The 19,321-nt window shown below is 34.1% G+C and overlaps 1 long non-coding RNA gene across 1 annotated transcript in view; it reads right to left on the reverse strand.

Annotated features, from left to right (window-relative positions):
- The window catches only part of LOC137212238 (uncharacterized), a 541,428-nt gene that overhangs the window by 347,024 nt on the left and 175,083 nt on the right, over positions 1-19,321 (reverse strand). The gene's annotated exons all lie outside the window — the stretch shown is intronic.

Here is a 19,321-nt window from a genome sequence, read left to right on the forward strand (position 1 = left end):
TCTCATCAGAAAAAAATCATGGACTGATTTTAACAGCATTTTTCTAGGACCGCAGAAAGCTAGTATATAGCTTTTTCGCTTGTTAATACTCTTTAGAAGCACCCAATATCTTGTTTAAATTATGAAATATTCCATGAGACCCTTCAAAAACATAACAGGACTTCTTGATGAAGTTAAACCTTGACTTCAAGGAGTTTGTGTCTGTAGGGGGGATAAGTAGTCAAATACAGAAAACAAAATAAACAATTGTAGAAGTGAAAGAAGTCAAGTAAAAATGGGCAGACAGTACTGAACGCTGGCTGAAGGAATTGTAGAAATATACAATGAAAGCCTGAGAGTCTTAACGTCTGGGCTCCTTATCAGATGCCCGATTCTCAGAAATTCATTTAATTTCTAAGCATCCTTCCTCCACACATTCTTTTCAAGATGAGGACTCATGATTTCTAATTTCTAATTTTCTTTATGGCCCTCACATTTATGGATTCTATTGATTTATTGACCTGATATTCTCCAAAGCACCTCTTGGTTGATGCCCAAACAAGAAAAAGAGGCAAATAATTATGGTTAATGAAGGAAATTTTCAGACTAAACGTTAATATGGGATATTGGTCTAAGAATAGGGAGCAATTCTATAAAAAAAATTAGAAGTACATGAAAGGAAAAAAAAAATCACAGGAAATATAGCTTACATTTTTTTGACCAGTCACGTGTATAAATACAGAATGTCTTTAAAGAGAGACTTGGGTTGAATTAAATCATCTGAGGTGTCATAAAGCCCACAGACAAAAGTCAATACCCAGACTGTCATATTTTGTACATAACAGAAGCTCAATAAATGACCTTGGAATTAAATGGAAGCAACAGGAGGCCCTATGAGGAAAGTAGTACATATTTCAGCAAAAGGTAAAGGCTTTCCAATGTGGCATATTTTTATTTAAATCCTGGCTCTGCCACTTATCAAAAGCAATATGTTGGGAAAGCTACTTAAATATTCTGAACTTCACTTTTTCATTTGTAATATTGGAATAAAACATTTACAGTGTTCTTAAGACGATTAAATTTTAAAATATTTGTGAAGTGCCAAGTATAGATTAATTTACTTTAGTGCATGGACAGGATTATGAAAAGTATTCCCTGTATTTAAGTACCACATTTTATTTATTTATTTTTAAAATACTTTTCTGATTTTTTTTTGGTGTTGTTATAAAGTTATTTTTGGCTGCGTTGGGTCTTTGTTGCTGCACGTGGGCTTTCTCTAATTACGGCAAGCGGGGGCTACTCTTCATTGTGGTGTGCGGGCTTCTCATTGAGGTGGCTTCTCTTGCTGCGGAGCACGGGCTCTAGGCGCGTGGGCTTCAGTAGTTGTGGCACATTGGCTCAGTAATTGTGGCTCGCAGGCTCTAGAGCGCAGGCTCAGTAGTTGTGGCAAACGGGCTTAGTTGCTCCACAGCATGTGGGATCTTCCTGGACTAGGGCTTGAACCCGTGTCCCCTGCATTGGCAGGCAGATTCTTAACCACTGCACCACCAGGGAAGTCCCTTAAGTACCATATTTTAATTATAATATAAAATTTCTAGTAATGTCTAGGTTACAAATCAAACAAATATTCTTTGAGAAAAATGAGATTTCCAGAATAACATATGCAGGCAGCTATTGTTCTCATAAAATCTTTCATAATTTTGCACTGCAAACAAAAGTAAATAATGACTTTTAGCTAAATGAAAAATACTGGAACATTAAAAGCTTAAATTGTTTTTAAAGACAAAGCTGAAAAAGCTTAACTTTTTGGTTATGTGCAGTGTAGCCCTTCTTTAAGAGAAAAAAAGGGGACAAAGAATATTGAAGATACACAAACGCTGAAATGCTCACAGACTTAACTATATAGCATTAACTAAATTTAAACACATTAAATTTACTTTCACTGTGTCATATTAACTGGCCTTATATTTGACTGTCTCGCTCTTTAATTATCATCTGTCTTAAAATGAAAACAAAACTGAAAACCCTTGATAATTTGACAAATGTGTTCATCTACATCACCTAAAGTATTTTCAACAATGAAAATAAAAGGTAAGATAACACATCCAAATCCATTTTCTGTAACATGCTGGTTGAATGAACAAATATTTATTGAACACTGTGTATTGGATTGGTACTGTTAGCTGTTGGACATTCAAATATGAATCAAACAGGAGTGAAAGGCAGGGAGAAAGAAACTTTCTTCCTGGATGTTCTCTGATAAATTTTGCATGCTACAATATGCAGCTGAAAGCCACACTTAAACAAGACAATCCTTCAAATTTATCCCAAATCGCAAATCCATCTGTGACTGATGATGCAGGTATCATTTATCTTTTGAAGTTAGGAGTTGAGTAGCTAATTTCATTTAAGAGAAAAACAGTAGACCCACTAACTTGTACAAACTTTGCTTATCTTATAAAACGAAGGCAAAACTAACCAAAAGCATACACACATATATAAACACATTATATTTAAGGTTTTTTTGTTAACTTCATTTCATTGTTTTTGCCTTATAAGTCAACAAATTGTAGAAAGGGCCTCCAAAGAGTAAAAAAAGGTCCTTCAAATGGTTAAAGAAAAAAGAAAACCCACATAACTGTAAGCTACGTTTAAAAAAGTAATATCACTTGAGAAACAGTAGAGAGAAATTAACAGCAGAAGTGGTAAAATATTGCATTTAATAAAATTAAAAGACAGGGCTTCCCTGGTAGCGCAGTGGTTGAGAGTCCGCCTGCCAATGCAGGGGACACGGGTTCGTGCCCCAGTCCGGGAAGATCCCACATGCCGTGGAGCAGCTGGGCCCGTGAGCCATGGCCGCTGAGCCTGCGCGTCCGGAGCCTGTGCTCCGCAACGGGAGAGGCCACAACAGTGAGAGGCCCGCGTACCACAAAAAAAAAAAAAAAAAAAAAAAAAAAAATTAAAAGACAGTATTAACTGTGATTTTAAAGAATATAATCATTCTACAGAAAATCACATTTATGTGGAACTTAGCCTTCTAATTAAGTTTTCTATAGTAGAAATGCAACTTTTAGAATTAATAACCAAGGGAAATTCTTTATCATAGATTTCATAAAAACAACAGCATTATCTTTAGATAGTCTGTTTACAGTCTCATCTCTGATATCTTTACCTACTGGGAGGAAATAAGTAATAATTGTGGGAAAGATGATGATTAAAACTGTTAAATCTGGAGCTACTAAAAATATCAAAATTGTGCGTAGTAGACTCTATTTACTAGAGCAAAGAACTGAGTAAAAACATTTGAAAAGATTGCCATCAGTATGTGAAATCTCCAAATTATTTTCTGAACATTAAACTATTGTGACCCGCAGAGAAAATGGAATATTTAAACATGAACTCGAATGAGGGCATATCTGTATTAATGATACCAGTGATACATGTATTTAATAACCCATAGTTTGGAATACCTCATGCCTAATTTATCCTTATTTAATCATACAGAGCCGCTGCGGTTCAATAAACATTTGCTACAGCTTCACCTCGGTTCAAGTCACTGAACTGTATGGTAGGAAGGCAAAGATGAATAACACAGTATAAAGTTTATCACTGAAGATATTACACCCCATGGTGTTCCCATGTAGGCAAACACATAAATCAGTCATTTCAATATAACATGCAAAACATTTACATATATCTTGCTTCACCTATCTCTAAAAAATGGCAAGACAGTTTCACAATGATGTAGTAAAATACCAGAGTTATACCTTTGTGTCTTCACAATATGTCTGAGTATATTTTATGGTATAAGGTTATGTACTGAATTGCTCTTTCCAATGAAATACTTTAAAATGCTTTACTTTACTTTAAAATGCCAATCTCTGGAAACCTGAACTGATCTCATAGAATAGATAAATGGGCATTATTCACATCATAATGTGATTCATTACAGGCTCCCTTTAAGTAGGAGCTCCCAGAAATGTATTTAGGCATTATTCACAGAAAATTATTTCACATAGAGTCTTTGGAAGTAAATTTTTGGTAGAAAACTGAAAAGCAGAGTGTTAAAAGACACAGATAAATGAATATCACCCCAAAACCAGATATATGATACCTCAAACTATGAAGTAAATTCATTGAAAAATCATGGTTCAATCCATAAAATTTTATTTATCTACATTATTCATAAGCATATCTATTATGAAATGTAATATACACATTCTCTAAAAAATCATAGGATCATGAAGGAAACAGTAACTTTGCAACTTGATCCATTGATTTATTTTTGCTAGCCAATTTCAGGTATATTTTCTTCTATTCTGTTTTTTCTTTGTTTTTTTCCTCTAGGTGGCTATTTTGTCAAGAATTTGTAAAATAAGATTTCAGGGTGATATAGATAGATAAATATATAGATAGATATGTGTATAGATATATAGATATATACACACATAGTTTGATTTTTAAAAGATAAATTTTTAAAGATATTTTAAAAGATAAATAATAATTATTCTTCAGTCTACTGGGTTAAGTGTATTTTCTCTGTCACTCAATTTCACTATTTTTCCCTCACTGAAGAAAGTTCTTAGGCAAATGTTTGGGGTAATATAGTATGACAATATTTACACTTCGCAAAGGATTTTGATTAAAAAATTAAGGTTATAAACATCAAATTAAAAGTATTAGAGAAAAATCAATAAAATAGTAATTTGAGGGCTTTAAAAAAGTGTGTGAAAAGAAGAATTTTTAATCCCTGAATATTGCAAATACTGATTGTTTATTCCAGCAACTGTGAGTATCTGCCTAAAAAAAGAAAAGATATCATTTAACCTGCATTAAGACAAAGACACGATGAATGTAATAATGGCTCCTAAAAGACAGTATTTTATTACAAGTAAAACACTGTGGGATTCTCTTGAATAAGAAAAAATTAGCAAGATTTGAAATTTTCTATTCAAAGCATGACATTGTTCTGAAAAGGGGAATCCAGTTCATTACTGGGAACCTGCTTTAGACAGCAAATTTCTTAAATTTTAGTTCATCACTGAACACTAGTGCTGAAAGAAGATTTAGAGATCATGTTCCATCAACCTTTCACATTTTAAAAGTCAGAATAATGAAGTCATCTCTAGAATAATTTAGAGCAATAATAAAGAATTTGAGTGAAAAATGACTCAGATATCAACCATTATTGTTTATTTATTCATCTCATCAATAATAATTCCTTAATGCCTCCTAAGTATCAGGATTCTCTTCTGATAAAACACAAACTGTCAAAAAGTCATCTTGTTTGTTTTACTGGAGATTAAACCTTAATCAGAACTCAACATGAAACTAGATTCTTTCCTTCAAATTTATTTTTGCTGATATTATAAATATGTGTTAGTGAATATACATATACACAGCCATAATTGTTCAAAGAAATGCAAATTATATTAAATTCAATTATTTTTTATTTAATTTTACTTGTAAAATGCTAAAGATATTACAATTTAATTGAATGGTAATTTTCAAAGCAATAAAAATTCAAAGAATTTTATTTTATGGAAGAAATGAAGTAAATTAATTATGTTTATTGGCATAGTATCTGAATTTGTTAGTGATAATTCTTATCAGTATTTAAATTCTAGTCATTTCTTGACTTCCTGATTTTTGGAAGTATTGAGATACTTAATAATTTTCATATTAAAATTGCATATTTAATCTAATAACTACTCAATTGTAAAATACTAAGTTTACGTACTTCTGTCTTTGGCTTTAATACTTAGGATATGTGTCATATAGTAAATGAGTTGATCTCTTAACTTCACTTTTAAATAGAACTAACTTAATTTTTAGATATTTGGTTGAGTAATTTTTATAAAACCTAATTAGAGCTACTGATTTATTCTTGTGTTTTATTTTTAAATGTCCATTGTTTCTTTTTACTACTTTATATATGCCATGCAGGTTTGCTTCCAAGATTCCAATACATCTATAGAATAAATGATGGAATGACTACTACTGGTTAAAATTAATAGTATACAAAGTAAAAATTTAAATTATAAACTTTGATCACAGAGATTAATTTTTCTCTTCCATGTCATAAGATTGAGTCTTTAGCAAAGATATAAAATGAGTTGTTTGTTCAACTCTCTTCAAAGGATGCTTCAGACCAGACTTCACATTAAGAAGAAAAAAAAATAAAAGTCTCAAGATACCAAATGTAAAATCACAATCATACATTTGTAAGTTTTTGATGAATATATCCTTTTAAAACTTCTAATCATGTTACATAAAGTAAAGGAACGTTTAACATCATAGAAAAACAATGAATCACACTGAAGGAAAAGTAGGCTTAGACAGAAATGGGAAAGAAGGAGGTTCTGGGAGAACCAGATAATTAATCTCCATGAAAACATTCTCAAACAGGAAAGACTTTTGTGCATGTATTAACGTGTTATATGTAACTGAATCATAGACTTTATTAAACAACCATCGAATCTACTTATAGTTTTTGTTTTACAAACACTGAGGCCAACAGCTTGACAATCTTACTACTTTATATGTTATGATTCTTTCTTCTACTTTTTTAAAATTAAAATTTCTAAAAAAAAAATTGGGACTCACGGGGTTTTATAGATTGGCTATTTTATCTCCTAGACTTCATCTTCTTCAACTAAGTAATTGGTTATTGAGATTATTCTGAAATCTATAAGCTCTCTTTATAGGTCTGTTTCCTTTAAACCTGGCTTAAAAACAAAACTATTCCTGGGTATGAAAATAAAACACCAATACTTCTATTTTTGATTCCATGCATGACATTACATTCAAAAGCACTTTAAATTGAAAATTGAATCAGGATGTTTAGATAAAGGAAGTAAAGTCCATGTAATATGATTTCAGAGTTTGAAAATAAGATGCAATGTGAATTTAAAATAAATGGTCATGGGAAACCCAAAGTTTTTCTCCTTCTTCTTTAGTATACAAGACATTAGTGCCACTAGGCATCATAAGGTTATATTTGTGAATTTTAGGAGGCAGCTGAGACTTTGTGAACAGAAAATACACAACTTGCAGTTTTATTTTTCTCAGAAATCATCAGAGATTAAAAAACTAATCCAAAAGCACTCTTAGATAAAACTGAAAATAGTTTATTATTTGTAACTACTACATGCAAAAGCACATCTTTCATTTCTAGGTATTTAAGGTATTTTTGTTTCTTAATATGTGAATATATTTTGGAAGTACAAATTGAGGATTTTCAGATATTTACAGAATCAAAATGTCTTTGTCTTTATATGTGTTTCACCGATTTCAAGCAGCCTGAGAAAAATGTCAAATATGCCAATATATGGTATGAAAAGCACCCTCAAATTCTGAGAATATTCAGAGCTAATTGTTGCCAGCACTTTTTTCTTTTCTACTATATTCCAATATTTTAAGAGTTGTTATTTCATTTTCATCCTGAGACAAAATATTTTAATTTTTTGCCAATTGTCTAGATTTTTATTTCATTATATAATAAGATCGATGACTTGGCATGCTAAAGCGTCTCAAACTTCAACAACATAGAGGAAGAAATACTTTCTGAAAATGATTTTCCTAAGCAGATTCATTTTACAATTTAATTTCCTTCAGTGAGGTAAAGGTCAGTATGAGGCTATAAGAAAGTTAATTTGCATGAGGTATGCATAAGGAATATGAAAATAATACAACATGAAATATTCCTAAATCAAGCTTTTAAAACCAACCTCAGGGCTAAAAGAGTAATTATCAGAGAAAATAGCTCAACAATTACAACACACTTTTTTTGATGATGTCAACTAACACACTCTCATCCTGAGAGACAGAAAGAGACAATCCTGTAGAGTAACAAATTCTTAGAATTATCAATACTTTGTATTGCCTCCTTCATATGTTCATTGGCTTTAGAATATGCTTATCAGTGCTAAGTTTGTCAACTCTTAATACAATTCTCTGTGCAGTTCTACTAGTCAAGTAATTGTAAGCCAGTTTTATCTTTACGCTGATTACCTCTTTGCATCTCACCAAACTTACACTAGCATTTTTTTAACCATGGCAACCAACACATGTTTATTCATTGGCTATGCTCCATGTTCATCAATTTGAACAGGATTCTTATTCAAATTGTACTCTTATTCACAATAGTGTGGCAGACATCTGTTGATCTGTTGTTTATCTAAAAATCAAATTTGTTTAATAAAAGTGTCATAGAATTATGATCTCTCTCAGGGTCAATCAACTGATCCCTACCCTGTTCCCTTTAAATCAAAATAACTAATAACTCTCTACATTTCTTGATAAGGAAGTCTGCTTTTCCTGAACCCTATTGAGCATGTAAGAGAGTTTTTTGAAATTTTATGATGGATCCTGCAAAATATTAATTCAGAGACATGATCTTGTTTCTCTGCTGAGCTGAGTTGCTATAATGCCTAAAAAAAAGCACATTGCATGGCATATCCTGCTCCCAGATTTCTTCCTGGAGCATTTGGGTGTGAAACCTCTTACAATCCCTCTATGTCTCCTGAAGCTTCCTCTCTTTCACAGCCACCCTGACCTGAGAGAGCAATCCCAACATGGAGTCCAGATTCTTGGTAGTTTGTTGTGGAGATTTTACCCAGTGGTAGTTTGCTTCTGTTTTAGTTTGTATGGTCATTTTAAGATTTTGTCTTTTTTTCTTTCCTGGGTTTTCTTAGTCAATATACTGAGAAGTCGGACAGCACTACTGCAAGCACTTCTAAACAGAAGTTACTGTGAATTAGAAGTTCTTTCCTAATTTGATTTTATACTTCTCTAGGATGGGTACTCTTCCAAAGAGGTTCTAACAGAAAACGGTAACGATGCTAGTTAAGTAAATATATGTATTCATGTCCTTTTGGTTTTTCTATACTATTTTCTTCTCTAATAATCCTAAATAATAATCAAATTACTAACTACATTTTTTTTTTGGCTGTGCTATGCGGCTTGTGGGGATCTTAGTTCCCCAACCAGGGCCCCCTGCAGTGGAAGCACGAAGTTCTAACCACTGGACGCCGGGGAAGTCCCACTAACTACATTTATTGAGGGTATAATATGTGTTAAGCATAGTATTCTATCCTTGCCACTTACCGGTGTTTTGACTCTGACAACCGCTTCGTGACTGTTTTCCAACTATATAGGAGGCGATAATAATGTCCCTCCCTTACAGTTTCTGGAGGACTAAATGAGCTAATGAATCAAAAGAATTTAGACAAATGTTTGATATACAATAAGCACTCAGTAGGGCTTCCCTGGTGGCGCAGTGGTTGAGAGTCCGCCTGCCAATGCAGGGGACACGGGTTCATGTCTTGGTCCGGGAAGATCCCACATGCCGCGGAGCGGCTGGGACCGTGAGCCATGGCCGCTGAGCCTGCGCGTCCGGAGCCTGTGCTCCACAACGGGAGAGGCCGCAGCAGTTGAGAGGCCCGTGTACCGCAAAAAAAAACAAAACAAACAAACAAACAAAAAGCACTCAATACGTGTTAGCTCTTGATCCATGAAACAGGCCGATTTCCAAATAGCTGAACTATAGGTAGAAAAGAACCGTCCATCCTCTTTCCTTACTCCCATTCCTAAAAGCAGATAACAGTGAAGAAAGCGTAATATTTAAATGACGGTTTTCCTTGATTTTTCCTCCGTGTGTGTGGTGTGTGTATGTGTGTGTGTCCTTATTTATTGAGGAAGCCAGAATTCTAGGATGGCCCCCAAGACTCTTGCCCCTGGTGTACACGTCTTATAAAACCATGAACCCTTGAATGTGAGTGTAACCTGTGCATATGATGGGTACTCACTCCCTTGGCTGGGTTATGTTATGTAGCAAACTATGATGGAATAGTCACTCCAGTATTACATAACCAGGCCAATACCTTGATTTCAGCCATGAGACCCTCAGCAGAGAACTCAGGTGAACCCTACCAAGAATCCAGACCCATTGATAAGTTTGTGGTAGTTTGTTACACAACAATGAAAACACGAATAAGTGTCTTTAAACCTCTAAACCCCTTTATGTGCACACCTTTCATGATATTTATATAGTCATCAGCTGATACTAATCCAGCTATTAAATATTTATTGAACAACTATTATATATCATGAACATATAAGAAGTGTTGGGGATACATAAACTGATAAATTAGACACGATCAACTACTTATTTTTAAAATGTTATGCCCCAAATTGACCAAATACATCAGATGATTTCACACCAGTGCAAAGTTCAATGGGACATTGATCTGACTGTACACTTCGCTGCAGACAAAGGAAGCAATAGATTTTTGGGGGCTATTTATTCAATGTTAGGTCATTTATTCCCAAAGAGAAAATTCTTTTTTGCAATGACATTTTTAGAGAGGAGATCTGTTTCATTTTTCACGGAGTTACTGTGAAACACTACAAAGATTTTTAAAAAGCATTTTAAGACTCTTGAAGGAAGCATACTTTGCAAATGCTAAAGAAGTTTACTATTAATAAAAGACAGTTTAATGATCTTATCTATAGAATCACCCTTATCCAAATATATTGCCATAGTGTCCTATTTATTTAAGAACAGACTTAATTTTTAGTTACTTCATCAGATCAAGTATCTTCCGCCATGTTTTAAAATCTGTTAGGCAATGATTAGTGCTAGAAATGAATATTAAGAATATTAAAGGGCATTTTTATAAGCATCTTTTAAACCATAATTTCAACAGGCATCAGACTCACAGTTGATTATGGTTTCATAATTTCAAGTAGTATAGTAAATTAAAATACAATCTTATATGTGACCCTCATTTTAATATTTACATTTAGAACTCCCAAGACAGATGTCAGTGTAAAGTGCTGTCTAACCTAATCACTTTACTATTTTTCTACCAACAATTCCTGTAAGCCTCCAGACAAGACAACTGATATATTGAAATTCCAATTGCCAATTGCCTGCTGCCATGCTTAATGACTCCAGGATGCAAAACCTTTAGGTCAGGTTGCAATTAGAGACAGAACGAAACCACCACAAATAAAGAATAGACACACACCTTTTCAGGGTGGAACCCAACTCTGATTTGATTTGAAAAATAATACTGGGAAAACACTTGCTTTTCATATCACACATATACACACCCATCTTTAGCTTGAAGCAGAAAAGTAAAATGTCAATTAGAAGCTACTGTTGGTGCTATGGAATGAACCTAAACCAGAAAGCAGTGGACATTTCTAGAAACATCTACTGTAATTGTCATTTGGAGATTAACACATAGTAAAAACTGTTTTATAAGCAGCTTCATGATACTATCTGAACTTCTGAACTACTTAATGTACACTAAAATTATTAACTTTTAAAATAATTCTATGATCTCTGAAAACAAATATAAAAAACAAACAAACATGAACTTAGTAAGCAAATATCTTTCATGTAAAGGCCTATGTTTTTTCTGACCTTTTTGAACATTTTCTTTCTTTACCCTGTGACCAAAATTTGGTCTCATCCAGTATGAGACACACATTCTAGGAGGATAAGTAAGGGGTTAAGAGATGGTGGAAGAGTAAAGGAATTCTTCTAAGGTTAGTTCTGCAAAATCCAGGAACGTGTAAAGAAGAATCATATGTCGGAAAAGAGTGTTTATGAAACTCTGCTTATAGTAATTTTAGTAGTAATATCCTAGCCACCATCACTCTAGCTGTTTACTTGCCTCTCTTTCCATGAAATCTGAGTTCCTGAAGGATATGAACACAGTTTGGCAAAATGGAAAAACATAACTAGTGTTGGGAGTTGCTCACCCCTATGTTTTGTCCTAGCCTTTCACCTTCTCTCTGTGTAATCTTATTTGTCAAAAATCAGCAGTGGCTAAGTCAACTTCCTTTTTCTGTCTTAATAAGCAGGCGAGAGCTGGTCTGGAGGCTGAACAGGACATCTGTAGGCTAGGCTCCTTTTATCTTTTTGCTTGATTTTCTTCTCGTATGCCTTTGTCCCCATGGTTGCAACGTACTGCCGCCACCATAGGCCTGATGTCTACTTGCCCAACCGAAAGAAGAGGACGAAGGGAAGAGTGCAAAGGGCTCCCTCCCAATGAAATACCACCTCCTTTCTGGAAGGACACCCTCCCCAAGGACTAATCACATCAGCTGTGTTCCCTGGCCACAGGTAGTGTGGGGATACTGCAATTTCAATTTTATAATTTTAAAATGAATGACATTTAAATGATATAATATACATGAAAAGCCTGTCATACTGCCTGACTCACACTAAGTGAATATCAATTGCATGAATGAATACATAGAATATATTTATTTAGAAATTAAAAAAATATTATTTACTGAAGTATCAAGTTTTTTTTGTTTTTTTTAAATTTATTTTTGGCTGCGTTGGGTCTTCGTTGCTGTGCATTTTTTTCTTTATTTACAAATAAATTTATTTATTTATTTACAAATAAATCTCATTTGTACAATGAAAATAGTTATTCCTACTTCATTTATTTTTTAGATTTTAAAAATTCAAGCATAGTTGATTTACAATACTACATTAGTTTCAGATATACAACATAGTGATTTAGTATTTTTATATATTATACTCCATTTAAAGTTATTATAAAATATTGGCTATACTCCCTGTGCTATACAATATGTCCTTGTATCTTATTTATTTTATACCTAGTAGTTGTACCTCTTAATCCCTTACCCCTATATTTCTCCTCCTCCCATCCCTCCCCCTACTAGTTTGTTCTCTATATCTGTGAGTCTGTTTCTGTTTTGTTAGATACATTCTTGGTGTCATTTTTTTAGATTGCACATAATAGGTGATAACATAGAGTATTTGTCTTTCTCTGTCTGACTTATTTCACTAAGCATAAAACCATCCCATTCCATCCATGTTGTTGCAAATGGCAAAATTTTATTCTTTTTTATGGCTAATATTCCATTGTGTATATGTGTCTGTGTGTGTGTGTGTGTATGCACACACACACACACACACATACCACATCTTCTTTATCCATTCATCTGTTGATGGGACACTTAGGTTGCTTCCATACCTTGGCAATTGTAAATAATGCTGTTATGAACATTGGGGTACATGTATCTTTTTGTATTACTGTTTTTGTTTTCTTCTAATATACACCCAGGAGTGGAGTCGCTGGGTCATATTCTATTTTTTAGTTTTTTGAGGAATATTCTTTTTTTTTTTTTTTGCTGTACGCGGGCCTCTCACTGTTGTGGCCCCTCCCGTTGCGGAGCACAGGCTCCGGAAATGCAGGCTCAGCGGCCATGGCTCACGGGCCTAGCCGCTCGGCGGCATGTGGGATCTTCCCAGACCGGGGCACGAACCTGTGTCCCCTGCATCGGCAGGCAGACTCTCAACCACTGTGCCACCAGGGAAGCCCGAGGAATATTCTTAATTGATTTAATTGCTTGGGAAACTAAATAAGACATTTATCCAATTAATACAATATTTGCTTAAAATCCACTATGCTCAAGGTTCTTAGTACTTACTTAGAACAGGGAGGCTCTTTTATTTTATTGCCAAGAAAATTTTTTTGTCTGGCGTACTCAACACCTCTTGATTTTTGTCTTTCTGTGTACTGGCAGAATTCTTTTCCAGCCATATCTCAACATTACTCTTTGCTAAATACTCCCTGACTCTGAACTGAAAATTGTGCAGTCCCCAATCTCTTTTCTTTTGTAGAAATATTAGACATTTGTCAAGGTAAATACAGTGATCTCCCCACTTCTCACATTTCAAATCTTGAATGTTGGAAATGCTCTAAATTCTAAAAACACATAGATCACATTTTGATGCAATTATCCTCTGTACAAATTTATGATTAGTTATATTACATTCTGTTATCCTCCCTACGTAAGAGTCTCATTGAAGATTCTAACTATGGTTTATTTACCTTTGTATCCAACATAGGGTCTTATACACAGTAGAAATTGAAAAAAGTTTCAATGAATAAATGAATGTCTGAGCTGAAAAGCAGAAATTGACTTTTTCAAGTCAATTTTACACTAAAAATTATTTTAAACATCCACTCCTGTTTTTTTTGTTTGTTTGTTTTTTGCGGTATGCGGGCCTCTCACTGTGTGGCCTCTCCCGTTGAGGAGCACAGGTTCCGGACGTGCAGGCTCAGCGGCCATGGCTCACGGGCCCAGCCGCTCGGCGGCATGTGGGATCTTCCCGGACCGGGGCACGAACCCGTGTCCCCTGCATCGGCAGGTGGACTCTCAACCACTGCGCCTCCAGGGAAGCCCATCCACTCCTGTTTTAACTACTTTAAGGGGATAGTGGTTGAAACGGGATTAAGAGTTAGATTCAAACAAAGAGGTGCCAGTGCTTATGACACTGGCACCTCTTCAAGGGACTTATATGTCTGGGAGACAAAAAGGACAAAAGATGGTCGGGTCAAAAAGGCTCCGTGTGAAAGACACAGTGGCAATTTATTTTAACAACCACACACACACACACACACACACACAGTGTACATAAGTTTGAGATTTTTATAAGAATAAATTTTATAAGAATTTTATTTTTATAAGAATAAATTTTATACTTATATTCACACTTTGGCAGCAGGGGAAGAGCAAGATGGTGCAGCACACAGTGGCTGCCCTGATTCAGCTTCACTACAAACACACCGATACCGTTCTGTCACTGTCTGCATACACAGGGCAACACACTTGCAGTTTAGAAAGCTAATGGAAATCTACTTCCTGTTGCACTGCAGCAGAAAATTGTAGCACTTTCTTATATGAATAAGAAAGATAAGTTAAGAGGAAGATTTTTTCCTAGAATTTCAATTTTCAGTAATTCATCTATTCTGTCTCTGTAGTTTCCAAAGTTCTACTTGTGCAAACATTGACTCATCCCACCATGGAATTTTTATATGGTTGCCAAAGGTATCGGGAAGTGCATTAAATCACTTAAGTCCTGCCAAAGAGAAAAATAATAACCATGAAGAGAGTTAATTCTGAAAAGTAATTTCTTAGCAAATAATCTAATTACCTTTTACATAAGCTAAGGAAGGAACTCACTGTTTTCTTTCATTTCAAATATGCTAATAGGTACAAACTGCTGAAAAATAAAGATTTAATACTCTTTCACTTGAAGATTTATTTTTAATATAAGAGGAAGTGAGTTTAGCCATAAAATATGATAAGAATAACTAAACAAAGAATACATAAAACATAGGCCCTGTGCACTTAGGAGGTTATTGTCATAACAAAATTCACGAAACATGCTCAAGGTATTGGGTAGCATATATTACAAAGGTAGGACCGTATCTGCCCTCGGGATTTGAGGTGGCAGTCTTCGTTTTGTTTCTGTCTTCTTTCATCTATGGACTATTTTGTATCATTCTCTATTCTTACTGTTTACTATGTGCATTGAGAGCAATTATATTCTATTTCTACCATAAAAGTTTCAATATTCCAAACCAAGGTAAAAGTGGAAAACCATTATAAATGAAAACTACCAAGAGGATAATAGGATGCATAACAGAGGAGAGTCAAGGAAAACTGATGAAGACAGGCTACTACCTTCAGTCTTTAGATAATCATCATGGATATAAGGCTTTGTGACAACAACAAAAAATAAAGGTGCAAGTTATTATTGGGCGGATGCAGATCATCGTTACGTCTCCTGCCTTCCTTATTCTAGGTTCACAGTATCTGTCCTTGGAATCTGTCTTTATTATGGTAATCACAACTAATCCTTGACACAGTAACGTGAAAATCCTCTATAATATGCTTGTACAAAGTGATATTTTAAAATCTATCTTGAACAGCCTCTGGATATTACAGTACACCATCAACAGCAACATTGCTTGAATACTGGAGGTATAAGAAATTTCCTTTCAAGTCTGTTTCAAAAGCAAGGTGGCATTGAGACACACCTTGTATAATGAGCAGAATATAAGAGAGATGGAAAGGGGCATTTCAGACATGTAAGGAAAAGACAGCCAAAGTCTAGATGTATGAAAATGCTTCTCCTCTTCTGAAAATGGCTAGCTAGTACTTTGGATGATAATGGCACATGAAGCAGGAGATGGAGATGTGAATTTGTGAGGGGAGCTTTGAAGACAATGTGGCTGGAAAGGGACTTAGGGACAGATTGTAAATGGATTCAATGGTTTCATCTATGAAGCCAATGTGCTGTGGAAACACCAGAACAACATTCACCTGGTGAAGGAATGAATCACCAATGACATTTCAAGCACAAAGATCCGGTGAGCCCTCAGTAGGGACCAGAGCATTCGCTACTTGGTACCAGATCTTGTCCAAGAATATATCGAAAAGCATACTTTGTATAGCTCCGAGAGTGAAGAGAGGAATGTTGGGGTTATCCTGGCTCCTTTGCAGAAAAATACTGTAGAAGCTAATGCATAAGAAATTCTACAGCATGATATTTTGGACCTCCCTTTAGGGAATTTTAAATAATCTGGGTGTTAGTAACTGGGGGAAGGAATTGTGATCCTCTTTAATAAACTAAAGCTTAAAAGTTTGGTTAAAAAACGTTTTTTTGAAAAGTAGATTTTAGAGTCAGATTTTCATATCGTCAGTCATCTAACAAATATTTGGGGCTTCTATTAGGTATTAGGTATTGTTCAAGATGCTCGGATTAATGGCAAAAAAAGTCATAGTGCTTCAAAGAGGCTAGAGTGTGACTGGCATGACAGATGATCAGACTATTAATTATAATAAGTTTTGATAAATATATGGTGCCATGCCAATCAGCAATATAAAGACACCTGATGTTTGAGGGTGTCAGGGACAAATTCCTGAGGAAGTAACATTAAACTAAGAATTAAAGGATGAATCGCTGCCCTCTGGAAAAGAGAGAAGGAGGCTAGCATAAAAGGAGATGTGTTCCAGGAAAACATAAAAAGAAACTATTGCAAAGATAAAAAATAATCAGTACTGACAAGGATATGGAGAAACTGGAACACTTCTACACTACTGGTGGAAATGTAAAATGGTGCAGCGGCTTTGGAAAAGCGCCTGGCAGTTTTTTAAAAGGTGAAATAGTTACCATATGACTCAGTAGTTCCACTGAAAAGTATACATTCAAGAGAACTGAAAATATATGTCCACACAAAAACATATGCACAGATGTTCATAGGAGCACTACTTGTAACAGTGAAAAAGTAGAAACAATCCAGAAGTCCATCAACTGATAAACAGATAAATAAAAGTGCTGTAATATCCATACAATGGATTATTATTTGGCAACAAAAAGAAATGAAGTACTTATTCACGCTACAACACAGATGAGTATTGAAACTATTATGTTAGGTAAAAGAACACAGACACAAATCATAAGTGTAAGATCCCATTATGACATGGCCACAGGAGGCAAATCTAAGTTGACAGAAAGTAGATTAGTGGTTGCCTAGGGTTGCAGGAGGGTAGGGAGGAGAGGAGAGGACCAGACTGAGGTAGGGAATGGCTGCTAATGGCTATGGGGTTTCTTTTAAGAGTGATGAAAATGTTCTTAAATTGATTATGTTGATGATTGCACAATTCGGTGAATACACTAAAAGCCATTGAATCGTACAATTTAAATGGGTGAATTGTATGAAATGTGAATTATATCTCAATAAAGTACTGAAACTATTGCAAAGCCTAGGGTGCAGGAAAAAGCGTTAGTCCTCCAAGAAACAGAAAAACCCTATAGAGTTAAAACTAGACTATATAGAGAAGAATCTAAGTGATTATACTAGAGATGTCAACAAGGGTCAGATATTTCTAGACTTACAAAACATGTTAAGAACTTTGGGCTTTATTTTAACACTCAAAGAAAACAATTAAGTTTTATGAACTAGGAGAATGACACAATCATCTTCTTTTTCTAGAGAGGTCATTAAGGCCGGCATTAAAGAAAAGAAATTAGAGAAAAATAAGACAAGAGGCAAAGGGATCATCAAAATGCTGTAGCAGTAATCCAGGAAAAATGATGGTGTATTGGCAGTGCAGACAGAAAGAAATGGATGCGTTGGAGAATAACTTAGAATCAGATACAATGAAACTTGGTGATTCCTTAGAAGGCACAGTGAGGAACACAAAACAGATACAGACTGTGCTTTGGGAGTTGGTGTGGCTAGTTGGATAGATATTAATATAATAAATTGAGAAGGTTAAGGTTTTGTGAGGCTAGGTAAAAGGAAGCTACAACATTGCACATACTTTCAAACACCCATTAGCTAGGCAAGTGTACAGGTGGAGTGAGAAATGTATGCTCTGTATGGATCCAGAGCATATTGATTCAAAGTGCATTAAACTTATAAAATACTTATAAAAAATCATGTCTTTACAATTTCACTTTTCACAAGAACAAATGTATTAAAGTTTTCTTTTACAGTTCTCAATAGCATCTTGTATTATTCTTTACAGATAAATCATAGAATCAGTAAAACTTTTTCTTCTGGTTTGAAAGCATATTGTAAATGAAAATTTTAAAATTATTTTTGTTGGGTATACAATATGCTGTAAATCACATCACAAGTTAACATCAACATGTACAAATAAGGCAGAAGTAAATATTCAATATTTGATACCCATATGCATTTTTAATACCATTCGTTTTTCTATAAATCTAACATATGTCTGTCAAGCTTTTTAGACACCTAAAATAATATGAAAACCTTGTTTATTTCCACTTACTCAAGTAAAATATTGAGTGTAAAATTTTAGTGAGGCATAATGATAAAATCCTGTCTCATTAAGATCTTGGCCAACTTTATAAATAACAAAATAATAGTGGAAAATTTTTCCACGTTTAGATTTAAATCAGTAAGTTGTACTTGATCTCCGAGCCAGTGCATTTGACATTGAAATATTGATTCTACTCTCCTGATAGTTATGTATAATCACTATGGAATATGGTGTTTTAGAAAAGAAAGAGTCTTTGAATAAAAATAAAATTTTAAGAATGGGATTTTTTATTAGATGATTGACATTCAAATAAAACTATACAAAAGATTATATTTTAAAAACACGATTAATTATATTAGATGATAGTGATTTGCTAAAATTAAGACAATATAAATTTAAGTGCCAAAAGATGCAAACTATTATATATAGAATGGGTAAACAACAAGTTCCCATTGTATAGCATAGGGAACTATATTCAATATCCTGTGATAAACCATAATGGAAAAGAATATGAAAAAAAATGTATATATGTGTATATATATATAATATATATATATATATATATATATAACTGAATCACTTGGGTGTACAGGAGAAATTAACACAACATTGTAAATCAACCATACTTCAATAAAATAAATAAATTTTTAAAAAATAACTGTCTTTTAATGTTTTCTAAAGCTTTTTTCTTTTAAAATTGTCA

The sequence above is a fragment of the Pseudorca crassidens genome, chromosome 2 (assembly GCF_039906515.1).
Source record: "Pseudorca crassidens isolate mPseCra1 chromosome 2, mPseCra1.hap1, whole genome shotgun sequence".
Taxonomy (NCBI): domain Eukaryota; kingdom Metazoa; phylum Chordata; class Mammalia; order Artiodactyla; family Delphinidae; genus Pseudorca; species Pseudorca crassidens.